General features: G+C 45.6%; 1 protein-coding gene across 6 annotated transcripts in view; it reads right to left on the bottom strand.

Annotated features, from left to right (window-relative positions):
* FYN (FYN proto-oncogene, Src family tyrosine kinase) overlaps positions 1-14,893 on the bottom strand; it is a 209,934-nt gene that overhangs the window by 96,969 nt on the left and 98,072 nt on the right. The window lies entirely within an intron of this gene.

Raw genomic sequence — 14,893 nt, 5'->3', positions numbered from 1 at the left:
AGAAGGAGAAGCAGATTCCCCACCAAGCAGGGATCCTGACCTGGGACTCGATCCCTGGACCCCAGGATCATGACTTGAGCAGAAGGCAGACCCTTAGCCAACTGAGCCACCCAGGAGCCCCAAGGATTTGGAAAATATTAAACGGAAACTAGAAAGAGAAAAGGAATGAAGCAGAAGGCTACAGTTTCATTCTATAACTCTCCACTTTGTGGTTTGACTGCAGAGATGTTGTAAAGACAAGGAAAAACTCCCACTCTAGCAGAATGAGAAGAGCCTTTGCTTCTTCCTGAGTTTAAAGCAGACAAAACGGGACAGTGATGTAGGTGAAGGTACCCTTTAGACGGCAGAATGGGTTACAAATACGAAGCACCGTTGTCATCATGATACACGTTATCTATACCTGGATGTGGGAAGTTTGATCCCAAACCATAAGCAACGAAGTCACCCCATTTCGCAACTTCCTGCAGCCAGCAGCAGAACACAGCCTGAAAAGAAAGCCGAGAGCCTGACAGAGCCCAAATGAAAGAAGAAATGAGCATGAACAGCCACAAACCCAAAGAAAGAACAAACCCCACTGCTGGGAGCAAGAAAACCTCTAATTGCCTCCACACCCCTGCTTACTTCCATCTGCTCCCGTTTAAGCCCAACGACAGGGCTCCTTGCAGCTGCGGAGAAGAAAGTAAAGGCGTTCAGAGTGTCTGGATGGCTGCAGCAGGCAGGAGCCCACAATACGGACGGAAGATCCGCAAGCAAGGCTAAACAGCAAAGCGGACAACAGATTCGATGTTTGTCATGCAAAACTGAGCAAACAACCTCTTAGAAAACACACGAAATGATAATGGAGATCATTGTTGGGAGGAGGGCACAGTAACACGCGTGGGCAGGAATGCTGCAGTGGCGTGTTGGAAGCAGCCGGGAGCCTCCCTGGGGCAGGGAGTCGGAAGGGGCCTGGGCTGCAATAGGTTTCCTATGCAGAAGGGACCAGCAGCACACTCCTTAGCGTGCTGTAACCCAGCCTTGACAAAACTCCCCAGTGGTGATCTTAGTTTTTAGAAATGCTAACCTTTAGATTTTGGTGTCATTTTGATCATTTCTCCCCTGCTGTCCCTACCTCAAGCTCACCAGTCCCAGTTCTCAATGTTTCTGGGCTGCCCCATGCTCAGGAATTTCCCCTGTGCCCCCACAGTCTGAAGGATCCCCCTAAGGAGCAAATGTGGTGTAAAGTCGCAGCATCTTGGAGAACAGGCCATTTTTAGATAATGAGATGGAGGTGTACAGATGCAAAAAGACGTGATCATACCACCAGCTAGTGGCAGGTATATGAGCCCTCATCTCATACCTTACAATATATCACACACGGGAGAAAAGGGAAACCAATGCTTAGTGACATTAGCTATTCATAGTGACACTATGTTAGGTGGCTTCACATACTTTTATCTGAGCTCCAACCTTACAATAATCCTATGAGCTGGGCTCAAAGAACTTAGGCACTTTTCCTCAAGTCCTAACAGCTAGGAATGGGAGAAGTTGGGGGTCCACATCCAGTGTGATTACAAAGCCCGTTCTTCCTTCTAGCCAGGACTGCCTAAGCATTTCAGGATAAAGGAAGCTGAGGAACTAGTTAACTTAAGGGACAGGTACCTTTTGAGAGCTTTAATTTCTGTTCAGGGCAGAGTGAAAGGAGATTAGTATAACGGTATGAACATCAGGGTCACATGGGCCCCAAGACTCAATCAGAATTTTGGAAATCAGTGGGAAAGGTGGTTACTAGAAACTTCTTGGTTTCCTTGTGTAACTATAGTTTTGCAATTTGTGGGGACCCTGGAGGATTCTGGTGGTGGCTTTCCTATCTCTGAGCAGCTTCCTCCTGCAGAGCAGGCTAACGCTAGAAGGGCAGGTTGGGTAATTCCAATGTCAACCACGCTTGGGCCACTGGGACACACAGGGTTCTCTACAGGAGTGGGAAGGGGCCTGCTGGCTATACCTTCAGCAATGAAACACCCTCGGGAATCCCTTGAACAGAGTATCTTTGCCTCCAACCATTGCTCCCAACATAGCACAGGTTGCTCAGCAGTTCCTGGCCAGGCCAAGTCAAGGTAGGGCCTATGTTACACAATGGAATGCTGTGGGCTGCTCTATTTCTGATGTAGTATAAAAGAAATGGATTATGTCTTCCCATGAGAAGGAAAGGCTTCAACATGCAGGCTGAATATACATAAAATGTTCCTTTGGGTAAATGATGGAATCCCACCCAAGGGCCAGAACTGGAAAAGAGGACCATCCATCATTATATGGAGCTCTAGATTTCCAGGAGCCACAATGGGTGGGGGAGGGGGCATGGGGGGTGGCTTCCGAGCTGTCAGCTCACTGGCACCACCCCAGGGAGGCTCTATTCCTGCAGGGGTTTTCAGAGTGCTCTCGGACCTCACCAGTCAATGTCAGTTAGGTACACCTCCAAGCAATTTCTATCCCTGGCCTGACATTTCTAAAATTAAAATTCAACCAAGTCTCTACTCTGTTTCTTTGCGAAGACATGAATAGGATAGGGAATAACTGAAAATAGCTTGTGTGTTTTGTCCACTGTTTGATGGGTAAGACAAAGTGTGCTTCTGTTGGAATTCCCCTTCAACATTTTATTGTGAAAAACTGCAAATATATAGTTTTAATACTTTTACATTATCTACCTAGTTCTAACATTAACATTATACTGTATTTGCTTTAGCGTACAGCTACCCATCTCCCCAGACTGTAACACTTTCATATCTGCACATTTAGTAAGTTTATACTGAACATGCACCTAGCTTCTAACATTGACATTATACCACATTTGCTTTATTATATAGTGATCCCTCTACCCAAACTAAAACATCTATGCATTTTTTTAATGGCCCTTAACCCCTGCTCGAGCACTTACTCGCTGGGAGGCTGCACACATTTGATTTCTTAGCGCTTCAGGTTCCACAGTTATAAAATGTGGGGAAAAATGCCTTGGAGTATTGTGAGGATTAAATGCCATACGGTGGGGGAAATACCTGTACGGACACAGAACCATGTTTTAGTTCAGAGACAATGCATGAGCAGGACACACGCCTGCACTCTCTATCTTTTTTCTATGAAACAAAACTGCAGAGTCAAAAAACAGCAACAATAATCCAGGTACAGATGAAACAAGAATGGCAGAATGTGGGTAACTGGGAGCTCGCTGAAGGATTCATGGGGGGGGGGGGTTGGCCCATTAGGCTATACTGTTTACTTCCTATAAATTCAAAAATTTCCATAATAGCACAGACTATTTTTTTTTCAAAGATTTTATTCATTTATTTGAACAGACAGAGATCACAAGTAGGCAGAGAGAGAGGAAGGGAAACAGGCTCCCTGGCGAGCAGAGAGCCCGATGCGGGGCTCAATCCCAGGACCCTGGGATCATGACCTGAGCCGAGGGCAGAGGCCCTAACCCACTGAGCCACCCAGGTGCCCCAGAACAAATTATTTTAAAAAATGAACTCATCATTGGAATTTATCAGGAAAAAAAGGGGGGGGCATCCTATATTGGAAAAACTTAATAAGAAACCTCTGAGAAAGTAATAAGGAAACGATGACACGGCGGTTAATAGTACAGGTTTAGGGAGGCCCTGGGTCATCTCACTCTCACGGATGGGAGGAGAAGCAGAAGCAAGGGCTTCGGGATTTTGTAGACGCTCCCCAGGTGACTTGGTTCACTAAGGGGTGAGAACCTTCGTCCTGGCAGAGAAGTGTGAAACCACACTTTCCAGCAGATTATTGGTGAGAATAAATACTTAGCATAATGCAACACTTGTGGCTCCAGCTAACCTGCAGGCAGACGATGGCTTGAGGAGCCTCTGATCTAGCAGAATAAGAACTATTCGTAACCCAGCAGCCTCCCTCTGTAAGTCAGGGGTGTGTTAAGGAAGGACCCTACCAAGGGTCTAAACTGGTAGAGCTGAGGACTTCCTTAGCAGCTTTCAGAATCGGGGACCTGGAGAAATCTGGAGGAACCAAACAAAACACCCGTGGACAGTGTTTAGCAGAGAAGTAAAAGGAAAGACTTCATTTCTTTCTTTTAAAACAAAAATGTCCCCCTCCTGTTCTCGTACCCTGATCGCTTCCCTTCCCTGCTGTGGGTCAATGTCTTTCCCCTTCACTGGCAGCCAGGTGCCAGGAGGGGCTGCGAGGGCACTGCTCTGCTCAGGAGACGGTGTGTGTCTCCTGAAGCCCTTGCAGTGGCAGCCGGGGGGCTCTGAGGAGCGAAGGCAGCTCTACTGGGCCTGCCGGGCAGGGCTCCCACAGGTGAGCGACAAAGCCATCTGCTGCTCTGTGGGCTTTCTGCATGACCGTGGCAAAGAAGCAAGCTACTAACAGAGCACACAGGGGCATGCGCGCGCACGCACACTCAGAGGAGCTGGCAGTATTTTTATATGTATGTGTTATTGCCTGAATAGTGTCCCCCCCCAAATTCATATACTGAAGCTCTAACCCCCACTATCACGATATTTGGAGACAGGTCTTTTAAGGAGGTAGTTAAGGTTCAATGAGGTCCTAGGCTAATAGGTCTGCCCTGTGCCAAGAGGAAGTGATATCAGGGCTGTATCGGTACAGAGAGGCCACGTGAGGACACAGTGGGAAGGGGGCCACCCGCAGGCCTCCTTGCAGACAAGAGAGGCTTGACCAGGGGAAGCCTCTCTGAGCACCTGTGCTGAGAGAGAGACACAGTGCCGGATGAAGAAGGGATTTTTCCAGCCTGAGGGCCTGGGAAGAAAGGGCATTTAGGATGAGCCTCGCTCGTGGTAGACTCTAAGATATGGGAAGAAAGCATCCTGGAGGAGGAGAGTGAGTGTCCGAGGCCCACTGAGGGTACAGACGCGGCTTGCTTTGGTTGTGAGATGACTATTAAGTGTAAGGGCAGATGTGGTAGAAAGGTAGATCATACAGGAATGGTGAAGGGTCTTGAACATCAGGTTACGACGTTTCTTTCTCAGAGGCTAATGGGAACCCTGAAAAGTTTTTCAACAAGAGGATGACAAAAATTGATATATATGCTAACAAGGGCAGAGTAAAGAGGCTGGACATGGCATAAGCATTTAATAGTGCCAGGCATCACTTGAGCACCACATGTTATCTCCCGTGATGCTCGACTCCCACTTCAGAAAGTAGGAAGGCGAGGTTCACAGAGGTGAAGTGACTCGCCCAAGACCCCACAGCTCATCTGCAGTGGAGAGCTCAGATTTCAACCCTATGTCCAGCACCAAAGTGAATGCCCTATCCATCCCGTCGTTTATAACCCTAAACCCAGTTCCCATGGCTTCATCTACTTTCCCTGCAACCAGAATGGCTACTTAATGGAACACACACTGGAAGGCACATTTTGTTTAGGCTTCAGAAATGGGAAGAACAGCAGCAAAAACTTCCAGTGCACAGGGCACCTCCGGAAATCTTATTCAGCTTTCTAAAAAAGGCAGTAAGGGAGCTAGTTCTCGTCCTCCCGTCCTCCCGTGTCACAACAAAAAGCTACAAATGTTCCTGTTATGCTCCGTGGTATCAAAGTAACCAGTGATGGTAATTTGCATAGAAGCTGCAAAAATGTGTAGGGAGAGCAGCTGACACCCTGCGCTGAGAATATTTTTTTCAATGCAGTGTCAACAGCTCCTCTCACATACTCTTTGCCCCCCAACTCCTGAAAGAGCAGCCGGTGCCCAGGAAAACACAATGCTGTGTCCCGGATCTGCTGGAAGGACAGACTTGGTAAGGGATGCCATGATCATTTCTTTTTGGCTCAGTAGCTCATCCAAAACCTTAGCTATATCAAACAGTGAAAAAGAATAAAAAACTGGGTTAGCAAGAAGAGTTAGCTTTCTTGAAATATAAAAGTCAAATCACACCGTGACACACACCATCAGGAACTACTTAAATATTCTTAAATGCACTCTCCTTCAAGGGCAAATATTTTTAGTGTTCAGGAAGCAATACTTACAGAGGTAACTTGGGTGCTATTTTGAAAATTACACACTACTATTATTATCCCAAGACACAGTGGTGTATAACAGTTTGTCGGGGGCGAGGCAAACTACTGAAGGAATCAATTCAGTTCAGCACACCTACTGGGTGGCGTGCCTACTGTGTCAGGCACTGGGACAAGATAGAGCAGGACAGACAAACTGGAGACTACGAAAGCTTGTGGAAATCACTTTAAAAAACAACTGATGACATAATGGCTTTTTAAAAAAATTAACTTTGGAACCAAATAACCAAATTTTGAGAGCCATTCCTTTGTAAAACAGGCACATTTTCCACTTCCTTGCCTAATCATGCCCCAGGACTCATGTTCTGTGGCTTCTCTGTGAAATTTTCCCAAGACTGCCTACCCCATTCTATCTTCAAGAAGGCAGGGGGGTAGAGCTGGGAATGTGTGTGTGCGCGCATGGGTGTGTATTTGTTGGGGGTCTTTTTTTCCTTTTTTGCTCTATAGACATATTCATATTACACTTTCCATTTTGCATCCTCATTGGTGGATACTGGTCTCACCCATAAAACAAAACCCTCGTCAAAGTACTGGGTCTCAATGTACCTCTGTTTTCCCAAGGCAGAAACAATGCCTAGCACTGCTTCTTAAATGTTTACTGAATGGATGAATGCTTGTTTTGACTGTGAGCTTTATCTCAGAGTCTAGTTTGGTAGTCAAAATATTCTCCATGGTGGGTGTCAACAATTTCAAAAATCTCAAGGCATGCATATAAATATACTTCGGGATATTAAGTTTGATAAGGTATAATTTACATGTGGCAAAGCTGCCCCTGAATTTTGACAAATGGACACAACTGAGTAAGAGTGGGTGGTTCTTAATACTGGTTTGGGTCCCTGTCCCCAGGGCTTCTGACAGTGAGGCCTGGGACCAAGGTTTTTAACATCTCCTCACGTGATCCAGGTAAGAATCCTTGAAGTAGATGAAGCTCTGCCTTTCCATTCCATTCTAGATTTCCTTTCCTTTCCTCAGTCCCTCATCCATCCCTCTCAGTCAACTATGAAGATTGAAGATGAGGGCGCCTGGGTGGCTTAGTGAGTTAGGCCGCTGCCTTCGGCTCAGGTCATGATCTCAGGGTCCTGGGATCGAGTCCCACATTGGGCTCTCTGCTCAGCAGGGAGCCTGCTTCCTCCTCTCTCTCTCTCTGCCTGCCTCTCTGCCTACTTGTGATCTCTGTCTAATTTAAAAAAAAAAAAAAAAAAAAAAAAGATTGAAGATGAAACTGAAACATTTCTAAACCGAGGCAACTCAGCTGATTTCTGGTTGTAGAGCAGAAATACAGCTAGTAAATGATATTTTGAAATGAACACAAGATATCCGCTTAAAGAAATAAAAATGCCTTTGAATCAGAGTGAATAAAAGGGCTGTGATTTAAATGGGGACTGAGGGGCGCCTGGGTGACTCAGTGGGTTAAGCCTCTGCCTTCAGCTCAGGTCAAGATCCCAGGGTCCTGGGATGGAGTCCCACATCGGACTCTCTGCTCAGGAGGGAGCCTTCTTCCTCCCCACCCCCCCGTCTGTCTCTCTGCCTACTTGTGATCTGTCAAATAAATAAATAAAATCTTTTAAAAAAATGGGGACTGAGTACTGATGTAGGAAAGGGTTGGGGGGAGGTGATAGAAAAAAAACTGCCCTTATAAAATACATCGTTTTGATTCCAAATGCAACCTTACACCTAAAGATTCAAGGGCCCTGTGAATAGGAGAGATTGACACAAGGTCAAAATCTAAGGAATACAGAGTTGAAGGAAAATAGGGGAAACTCATTTCTCTGGTTTGATGGAGTCATCCTTCAATGACAGGAAGAGGCCAGAGGATGCGAAAAAGGCATTATCCTTTCTATCCTTTATTTAATGGAGATTATTGGAAGATGTGGAGTCTGGCCTCTAATTAGGAATATGGGACAATCTTTACCCTATTCAAATTTCTGTTTTCACAGTTCAGTGTTTCCATTTGGGTAAAGTCCATCATAACAAACTCCAGGGACCTGTCACCCTTCTTCTGTCATCCCCCCCACTCCAGGATTGTATGATAATCTACTTTAAACGACAGGGTCAATGGCCAGGAGACTTGACATTTAGTGGAAATGGAATCTGACCTTTATTAATGTTTCACTGTGAATAATGTTCTTGGTTTCATTGTGAATAATGCTCAAAGTGGGACTGATGTATTGACTAGTATTTCACTAATTTAAAAAAGAAGAAGAAGAAGAAGAAGAAGAAGAAGAAGAAGAAGAAACCATCATGAATCAAAACAAAGGTACACCTGGTGTAAAAACAGCTAAAAAATGTATAATGCTTACTTGTTCTGCTGAGGTCCTGGGAAACTACAAGTCTGCACGAATTTTAAGAATCCATTGATTAGAATGGGTCTTTCAGTAAAGATGAATTAAAAAAAAAAAAATCACCCTGGGTTTGCAAAATGCCACGGAGTTACCCCCTCAGAGAAAGGACATCATGGAAAGTGCTGTGGAGACATTTGGAAGTGTGCTTTACACTGTCATTTACAAGGCCGGGGATGTGGGTCTCACCAGCTGCCAGGACTGGAAGAAAAATGCTGAGTTGGCCGTTATGGCCAAACCCAGCATCTCCCTGTAATTAGACTTAGCTGGGGGAAAAAGTGGCACACAGAGGATAGAAATATGTGGCCTCAGACTGGTGGGGAGGACAAGAAAGCTGATTAAGTTTCTCTCAAGAGAGTCAATTAAAGAATCTTGCTGGGTGTGGCCCTGGACTGCTTTGCAGCCCAAAGAAGTAGCCAGGAGCCACATAGAATGCTTCAAATGTGCCCTGTCTCAACTGAGATGTGCCGTTAGGTGTTGCATACACACTGAGATTTCTAAGACTGCCCACAAATATTTCAGTAATTTTTTTTTTTAATTTGACAGAGAAAGAGGTCACAAGTAGGCAGAGAGGCAGGTAGAGCACAGGGAGAGGGGGAAGCAGGCTCCCTGCCAAGCAGAGAGCCTGAGGTGGGGCTCGATCCCAGGACCCTGAGATCATGACCTGAGCTGAAGGCAGAGGCTTAACCCACTGAGCCACCCAGGTGCCCCTCAATAATTTTTAATATGGATTGATGCTGTAATAATTTAGCTATATCTTAGGGCTATAGGGCTATATCTTTAGTTATATCTCAGGTTAAAGTGTATTATTAAAATTCATTTCACCTATTTCTTTTTACTTTCATTTAACATGGCTACTGGCAAATTTTAAGTTATACATGCACTTTGCCTTCTATTTCTTCTATTGGGCAGCATGGATCCAGACCTTCATTTCTTCACTTGCTAAATGTTCCTAGAGGTGGGAAGTTGGGTCATGGGGGGTTAGCATGGGAAGAAATACCGTGTGTGTCTGTGGGACGAGTGTTACGCTGGGGTAAGGCAGTATGGTTTGTACTTGCTGACGAAAAACTTTAACTTCAGGAAATGTGAGGAGGAATCACAAGAGACCCAAGCTAATTAGGTCCGACCTAGGCCCGACTCAATGTGCAGGTGCCTCAGGTTGTTAATCTGTAAAGTGGGAGGGCAGGACTAAATTCCTGCAGGATGGAGTAAGACCAGAGAGGGCCTCTACCTGCAATTGCTTCCCCGTTACTCCAAACTCAAGGATAATTTCTCCTACAAATGATTAGCGTTAACTGATTGGTCTTTGGCCTTGGCCAACACACTGTGACAACTGAGGCCCATTCTGAGGAGTCCTGCTATTGATCTGTGTCAGCTCTGCTCCAGTTCTCCTCATGGGAACAACGCACAGTTCCTTCCGTGGCACGTTACTACAGTTAAACACACACAAAGAACGAGGATGAGGCGGGTGAAACAGAGAGGCTTCATCTCCTTCGTAAGGACTCAGAGAACAATTATAATATTTTTTTGAAGATTTTATTTGCGAAAAAGAGAGTGGGAGAGAGAGAACACGAGCAGGAAGGATGGACAGAGGCAGAGGAGAAGCAGACTCTTCTCTGAGCAGGGAGCCCACCTCGGGACTCGATCCTGGGGCCCTGAGATCATGACCTGAGCCGGAGCAAGACGCTTAACCGACAGAACCACTAAACTGAGAGGTGCCCCTCAGACAACAATTTCAAACAGAAAAATCCTAGAGATGATATTCAGAGGGAAATGTGTTTGTTTTCGTTCAAAGCCACAGATGAAATATCCACTACTGTGCTATTAACCTACTCATTAATACGAGGATTTGTAATAATATATCAGTTAAAGAACACATCCATAAAACCCAACTTTCCCCCTCTTCAAAAAGCAAACACCCCCCAAATCAAATTTCAAGAATGTGAATCTTTGTTTAAAAGAGTATGTGAAACGCAAGCCGAGAATTCCATTTTAAACAAAGCCTTGGCTGACGAGAGGAGTCCGCCAGCCGCAGTGCAGGTGCTGAAACCTGCCGGTTCTGCTGACAGAATATATAAATGAGCTCCCGACACTGAAAGCCTGGGAGGGTTAGAATACAGATCAAGACTTCTGATAGTACTGCGCCCGCAGCTGTCTGTGACCCCGGAGCACATGCACCTTGCGTTTCTCCAGTGGCACAGCCCCCTCCTGGCTGACTCTGCCTTGTTTCACAGACCTGGGCATTCATCTAGGGCAGGAACTGTAGGTGCAAGGCACCGAAAGGGCTGGGAATCAGAGGGAACACGGCAAAGTAGAAAATCCCTGACAGATCCTGCTTGACCTCGGCTCCACCAGAGGAGCCCGGAGACCCTGAACGAGTCCCTTTGCTCACTAACCTGAGCTGGTGTGTGTGGGAAAAAGTGAAAAATGTTCGATAGTTAAGGAGCCTTTGTGGTACTCTGGCATGAGGTAAACAGCTTTGTTAAAGTTACTCCTTTTTATCCTAAAGACAAGAAATCTATTATCACAGCAAAACCTAGCTGGCCACCAGGGAAGTGGCTAATCATCACTGTAAAAACATGAAGGCCTAGATCACTCCCTATAAAGAACCGAGGAAGAGAAAGCAAAGGGTAAAAAGTATCGGACACTAACCCAGTGTGGCAAGCGATCCAGGTAGGGATTACCCATTGCTGCTCAAAGCACGGGACGAAAGGCAGGAGGGTGGTAAGATGTTCACAAAGGATCCCTGGAGCAGCCCACAGATGCCTCACTGACTCCCGGTGTATCTGGGCATAGGGAAGGTCTGGTTACCACCGCGCCCGAGAGCGCGAACTGAACTCTGTGGATGGCGGCACTAGTTGACATTGTCCGCCTCCTGTTGTGATGTAAAATCAAACACGCATTACCATCTATGAACTATCAAAACAAAAAAAAGTTTAACCCGCATTTAATACCAAGCCTCTCAATCTAACAATTTTCAGGAAGAGAGAAGGAGTAAGTTGACCAACACTATGAAGAGACAGGCAAGGCCAGAACCCAAGACGTTCTATACCACATGCAGCCTGGATAATGGGGGAGGTCTGACTATGGACCAGATGCTAGACAGTATCATGGAATCACTGTAAACTTCTTAGGTGTAAGACTGTTGTGGTTATGTAAAAGAATCCATATTCTTAGGAGCTACACAATGAAATATTTGAGGTAAAGTGTCAAGATGTTTGCAACTTTCAAATATGGCACAGCAAAAATTTATATAATGTATGTCATATATATTACATGCAATATATAGAAATACATATGTATAAATAATTGGAAGAAGGAATAAAGAAAACAAATATGGAAAATTCAGAACAATTAGTGAATCTAGGTAAAGGGCATGTAGGTGTTGGTTTTATGATTCTCCTAAACTAGTTAAAACTTTGTTAAGAATAAAAAGTTGGGGGGCACCTGGGTGGCTCAGTGGGTTAAAGCCTCTGCCTTCGGCTCAGGTCATGATCCCAGGGTCCTGGGATCGAACCGCACATCAGGCTCTCTGCTTAGCAGGGAGCCTGCTTCCCTTTCTCTCTCTGCCTGCCTCTCTGCCTACTTGTGATCTCTCTCTGTCAAATAAATAAATAAAATCTTAAAAAAAAAAAAAGTTGGGAAAGAAACTAGAAGAGAGATAAAAGAAAAAAAATAATAGGAAAGAAAAAAATAATGTAATATCACTACCTCCTCTTTTCATAATCCTCTCGACATTTTTATTCAGGTCAGCTTCACTGTGTGCTTCGTTCAATATGGTTACATTTTTACCATTTTAATAAATTCCGTATGTGCTCATTCAAACTGAAGTAGCCACTGTTTTGGCTGCTTTGTTAGCCAACATCAAAATCAAACTTCAAAAAACCTCCAAGAGTAGGCTCTTGAAGTGCACCAGGTAGGTACAAAGCCTAAGATATCACATCAAAAACTCCTGAAATTGACACCCAATTCCCTATCTAGATGGTTTTTAAGCCAGTAAGACTGGATCAAAGGCTCCAGGCGGAGCATCCTTTTGGGCTGTGATCCTTTCCCAAGATGGCACTCTTTTGACCAGTGCTAGGCCCTGATAGGAGACTGACAAATACAGGGTACTGGTCAACCCAGGCCACTGAGGTTTCAGAAAGGCTGTTTCCACACAGAGGTTGCTGTGCCTGTGTTCTGGTGCAGAGTAGCAATGGCACAACCCAAAGAACAATCATTCAGAATTCGATTTTTAATGCAGTGAGAGCCCCCAGTGAAGCAGGAATTCATTCTATGATGCCTTTAACAGGGAGGGGGCCATAAAGGGCCTGGATTAGATAGCATAGATACAAGCACAGTTCAACTGCACAAGTTAGCCCTACAAATTCAGAGCAGTGTTACTGAGTTGGGGTGCAACCAACACCATGCCGGGGACAGCTCTTCCCTGGGCAGGACTGTGGGAGACACTGTAGGACATTTCCCCTCCCTGCCTGACTCCCCATGCCAACTGCATGCCAACTGCATGCCAACGCTCCTCCAGTCTTTGAGAGGAGGACAACACATAAACCCCAGGACACCTGGGTGGCTCAGTTGTTGGGCATCTGCCTTCAGCCCAGGTCATGATCCCAGCATCCCGGGATCAAGTCCCACATCGGGCTCTTTGCTCGGCGGGAAGCCTGCTTCTCCTTCTTCCAATGCCCCTGCTTGTGTTCCATCTCTCGCTGTCTCTCTCTCTTTGTTAAATAAATAAATAAATAAAAATCTTTTTTAAAAACAAAAACCCCATAGCTCCCAAATGCCTCCTAAGGCATAGGCTAAACACTCGGAGCCGCAGATTTTATCTGGGGATAATACCTGTTCTACCACCTAAGAAGTGATTTGGGAGGAGCGAGAATGCGGCAGCTCCTTATAAGCTTCTGTTAGCTCTACAAATGATATCGCGAGACCCATTTACACAGGCAGCCGTATAGTTAGAGGCAGGGCTCTAGAGTTGGTCCCAATACCTGTATCCCAGGTGGGATTTATTACACAGTGGCAGCTGTCCAGCATGTACTAGAATATGCAACAGTTACTTATTCTGAAAGTGTTTCCTCTCCATAAGTGGGAAATGCTGGTTTTACGGCACCCCACGCTACAGTGTAAAGTTTCAGCAGATCCTTGGACTACTGGAGTAGACAAGAAGGACACTGTCTCAAAGCAGCTTCAAAGAATCTGGCTAGGATGGCCCCACACTAACCTGGAATGAGAAGGACGCTTCCCTCAGTGAGCGAGGAATAAACTCAAGGATCAAGAGAACGAGGTAACAATATGGTGCTCTACCCTCCCACGCACAGCAGAGCAAGGAGCATCACGCACAGTTCTGACCTTCAAAATGGCTGATCTGTTCTTTGCATTTTTCAGCCATGCTTATGGAAGAGAATCTTAGAGACTGGGCAGTGGTGCATATTACTATGGACAAGAGGAGAGTGGCGTGAAGAACACACCTGCCACAGGGGTTTGGATTCTAGCCATCTGGACTGGGCCCGGGGACCCACACTCTGAAATTCTCTCTCTGGGTGATCCAGGCACAGGCTGCCGCCTCTGGGAGAACAGGGACACCTCTCCAGAGACTTCTACCGTTAGGAAGCTTTGCTTTAACCCTCCCTCCCAAAACTCCCTCATGGAAGATTCTTGCTCTCATTTTATTGCTTCTGTGACTTAGAATTTAGATGAAAGTGCTTCTCTGCCCTCAGGTGTGGTTGGTTTTTTGGGTTAAAAAATTGTTCTTACTCGACCTCTGTTCCTCCTCTCCGCCCACCTGCCACACACATTGTGTAAGCGAAAAGTGAGTTTATTTAGTTGATCTAATTTCTCCTTTATCATTTGCTGTCAAATGAGGATTAGGAAATGCTGACTGGGCAGAAAGTTCCAACCCTTCCGCTCTAGAAGGCCAAAGGCCTCAGGTATTAGCAGAGAAGTGGAGGAGGCCACCAAAGGCAGAGCTGGGGAAAGGCACGAGTCTTGAAGAGCAAATGTGCAAACAGATACCCACTCTAGGTTGTCAGCTGAGATAAAAGGGCAATGAGGTGGCCCACAACAATTCCTTGGGGGCTGGAGAGAGGCAGTGCTGGCAAATCAGGAAGCAATAAATGTGTAGCTTTTCTATCATTTCTTACATTAAATATTCAGCATCATCCAATGCTGCTTACTATTCAGCCTTGGAACATTTCTCCAAATTCTATTCATCTTTTTAATTTTTTTTTAAGATTTTATTTATTTATTTGACAGAGATCACAAGTAGGCAGAGAGGCAGGCAGAGACAGAGAGTGGGGAAGCAGGCTCCCCACTGAGCAGGGAGCCCGATGCGGGGCTCAATCCCAGAACCCTGGGATCATGACCTAAGCCGAAGGCAGAGGCTTTAACACACTGAGCCACCAAGGCGCCCCAAATTCTATTCATCTTAAACACAGCAGACTGATAATGTAAAGGCCCTAAGTCTCTGGACTTGGCCTTCTGAAATGAGATCTTTTATCCTTTTCTTCTCCATGTTTCCAGA

Source organism: Mustela lutreola, chromosome 6 (assembly GCF_030435805.1).
Source record: "Mustela lutreola isolate mMusLut2 chromosome 6, mMusLut2.pri, whole genome shotgun sequence".
In the NCBI taxonomy this organism is placed as follows: domain Eukaryota; kingdom Metazoa; phylum Chordata; class Mammalia; order Carnivora; family Mustelidae; genus Mustela; species Mustela lutreola.
Note: the sequence above shows the minus strand (reverse complement) of the source record. Positions and strands in the feature narration are given on the sequence as shown.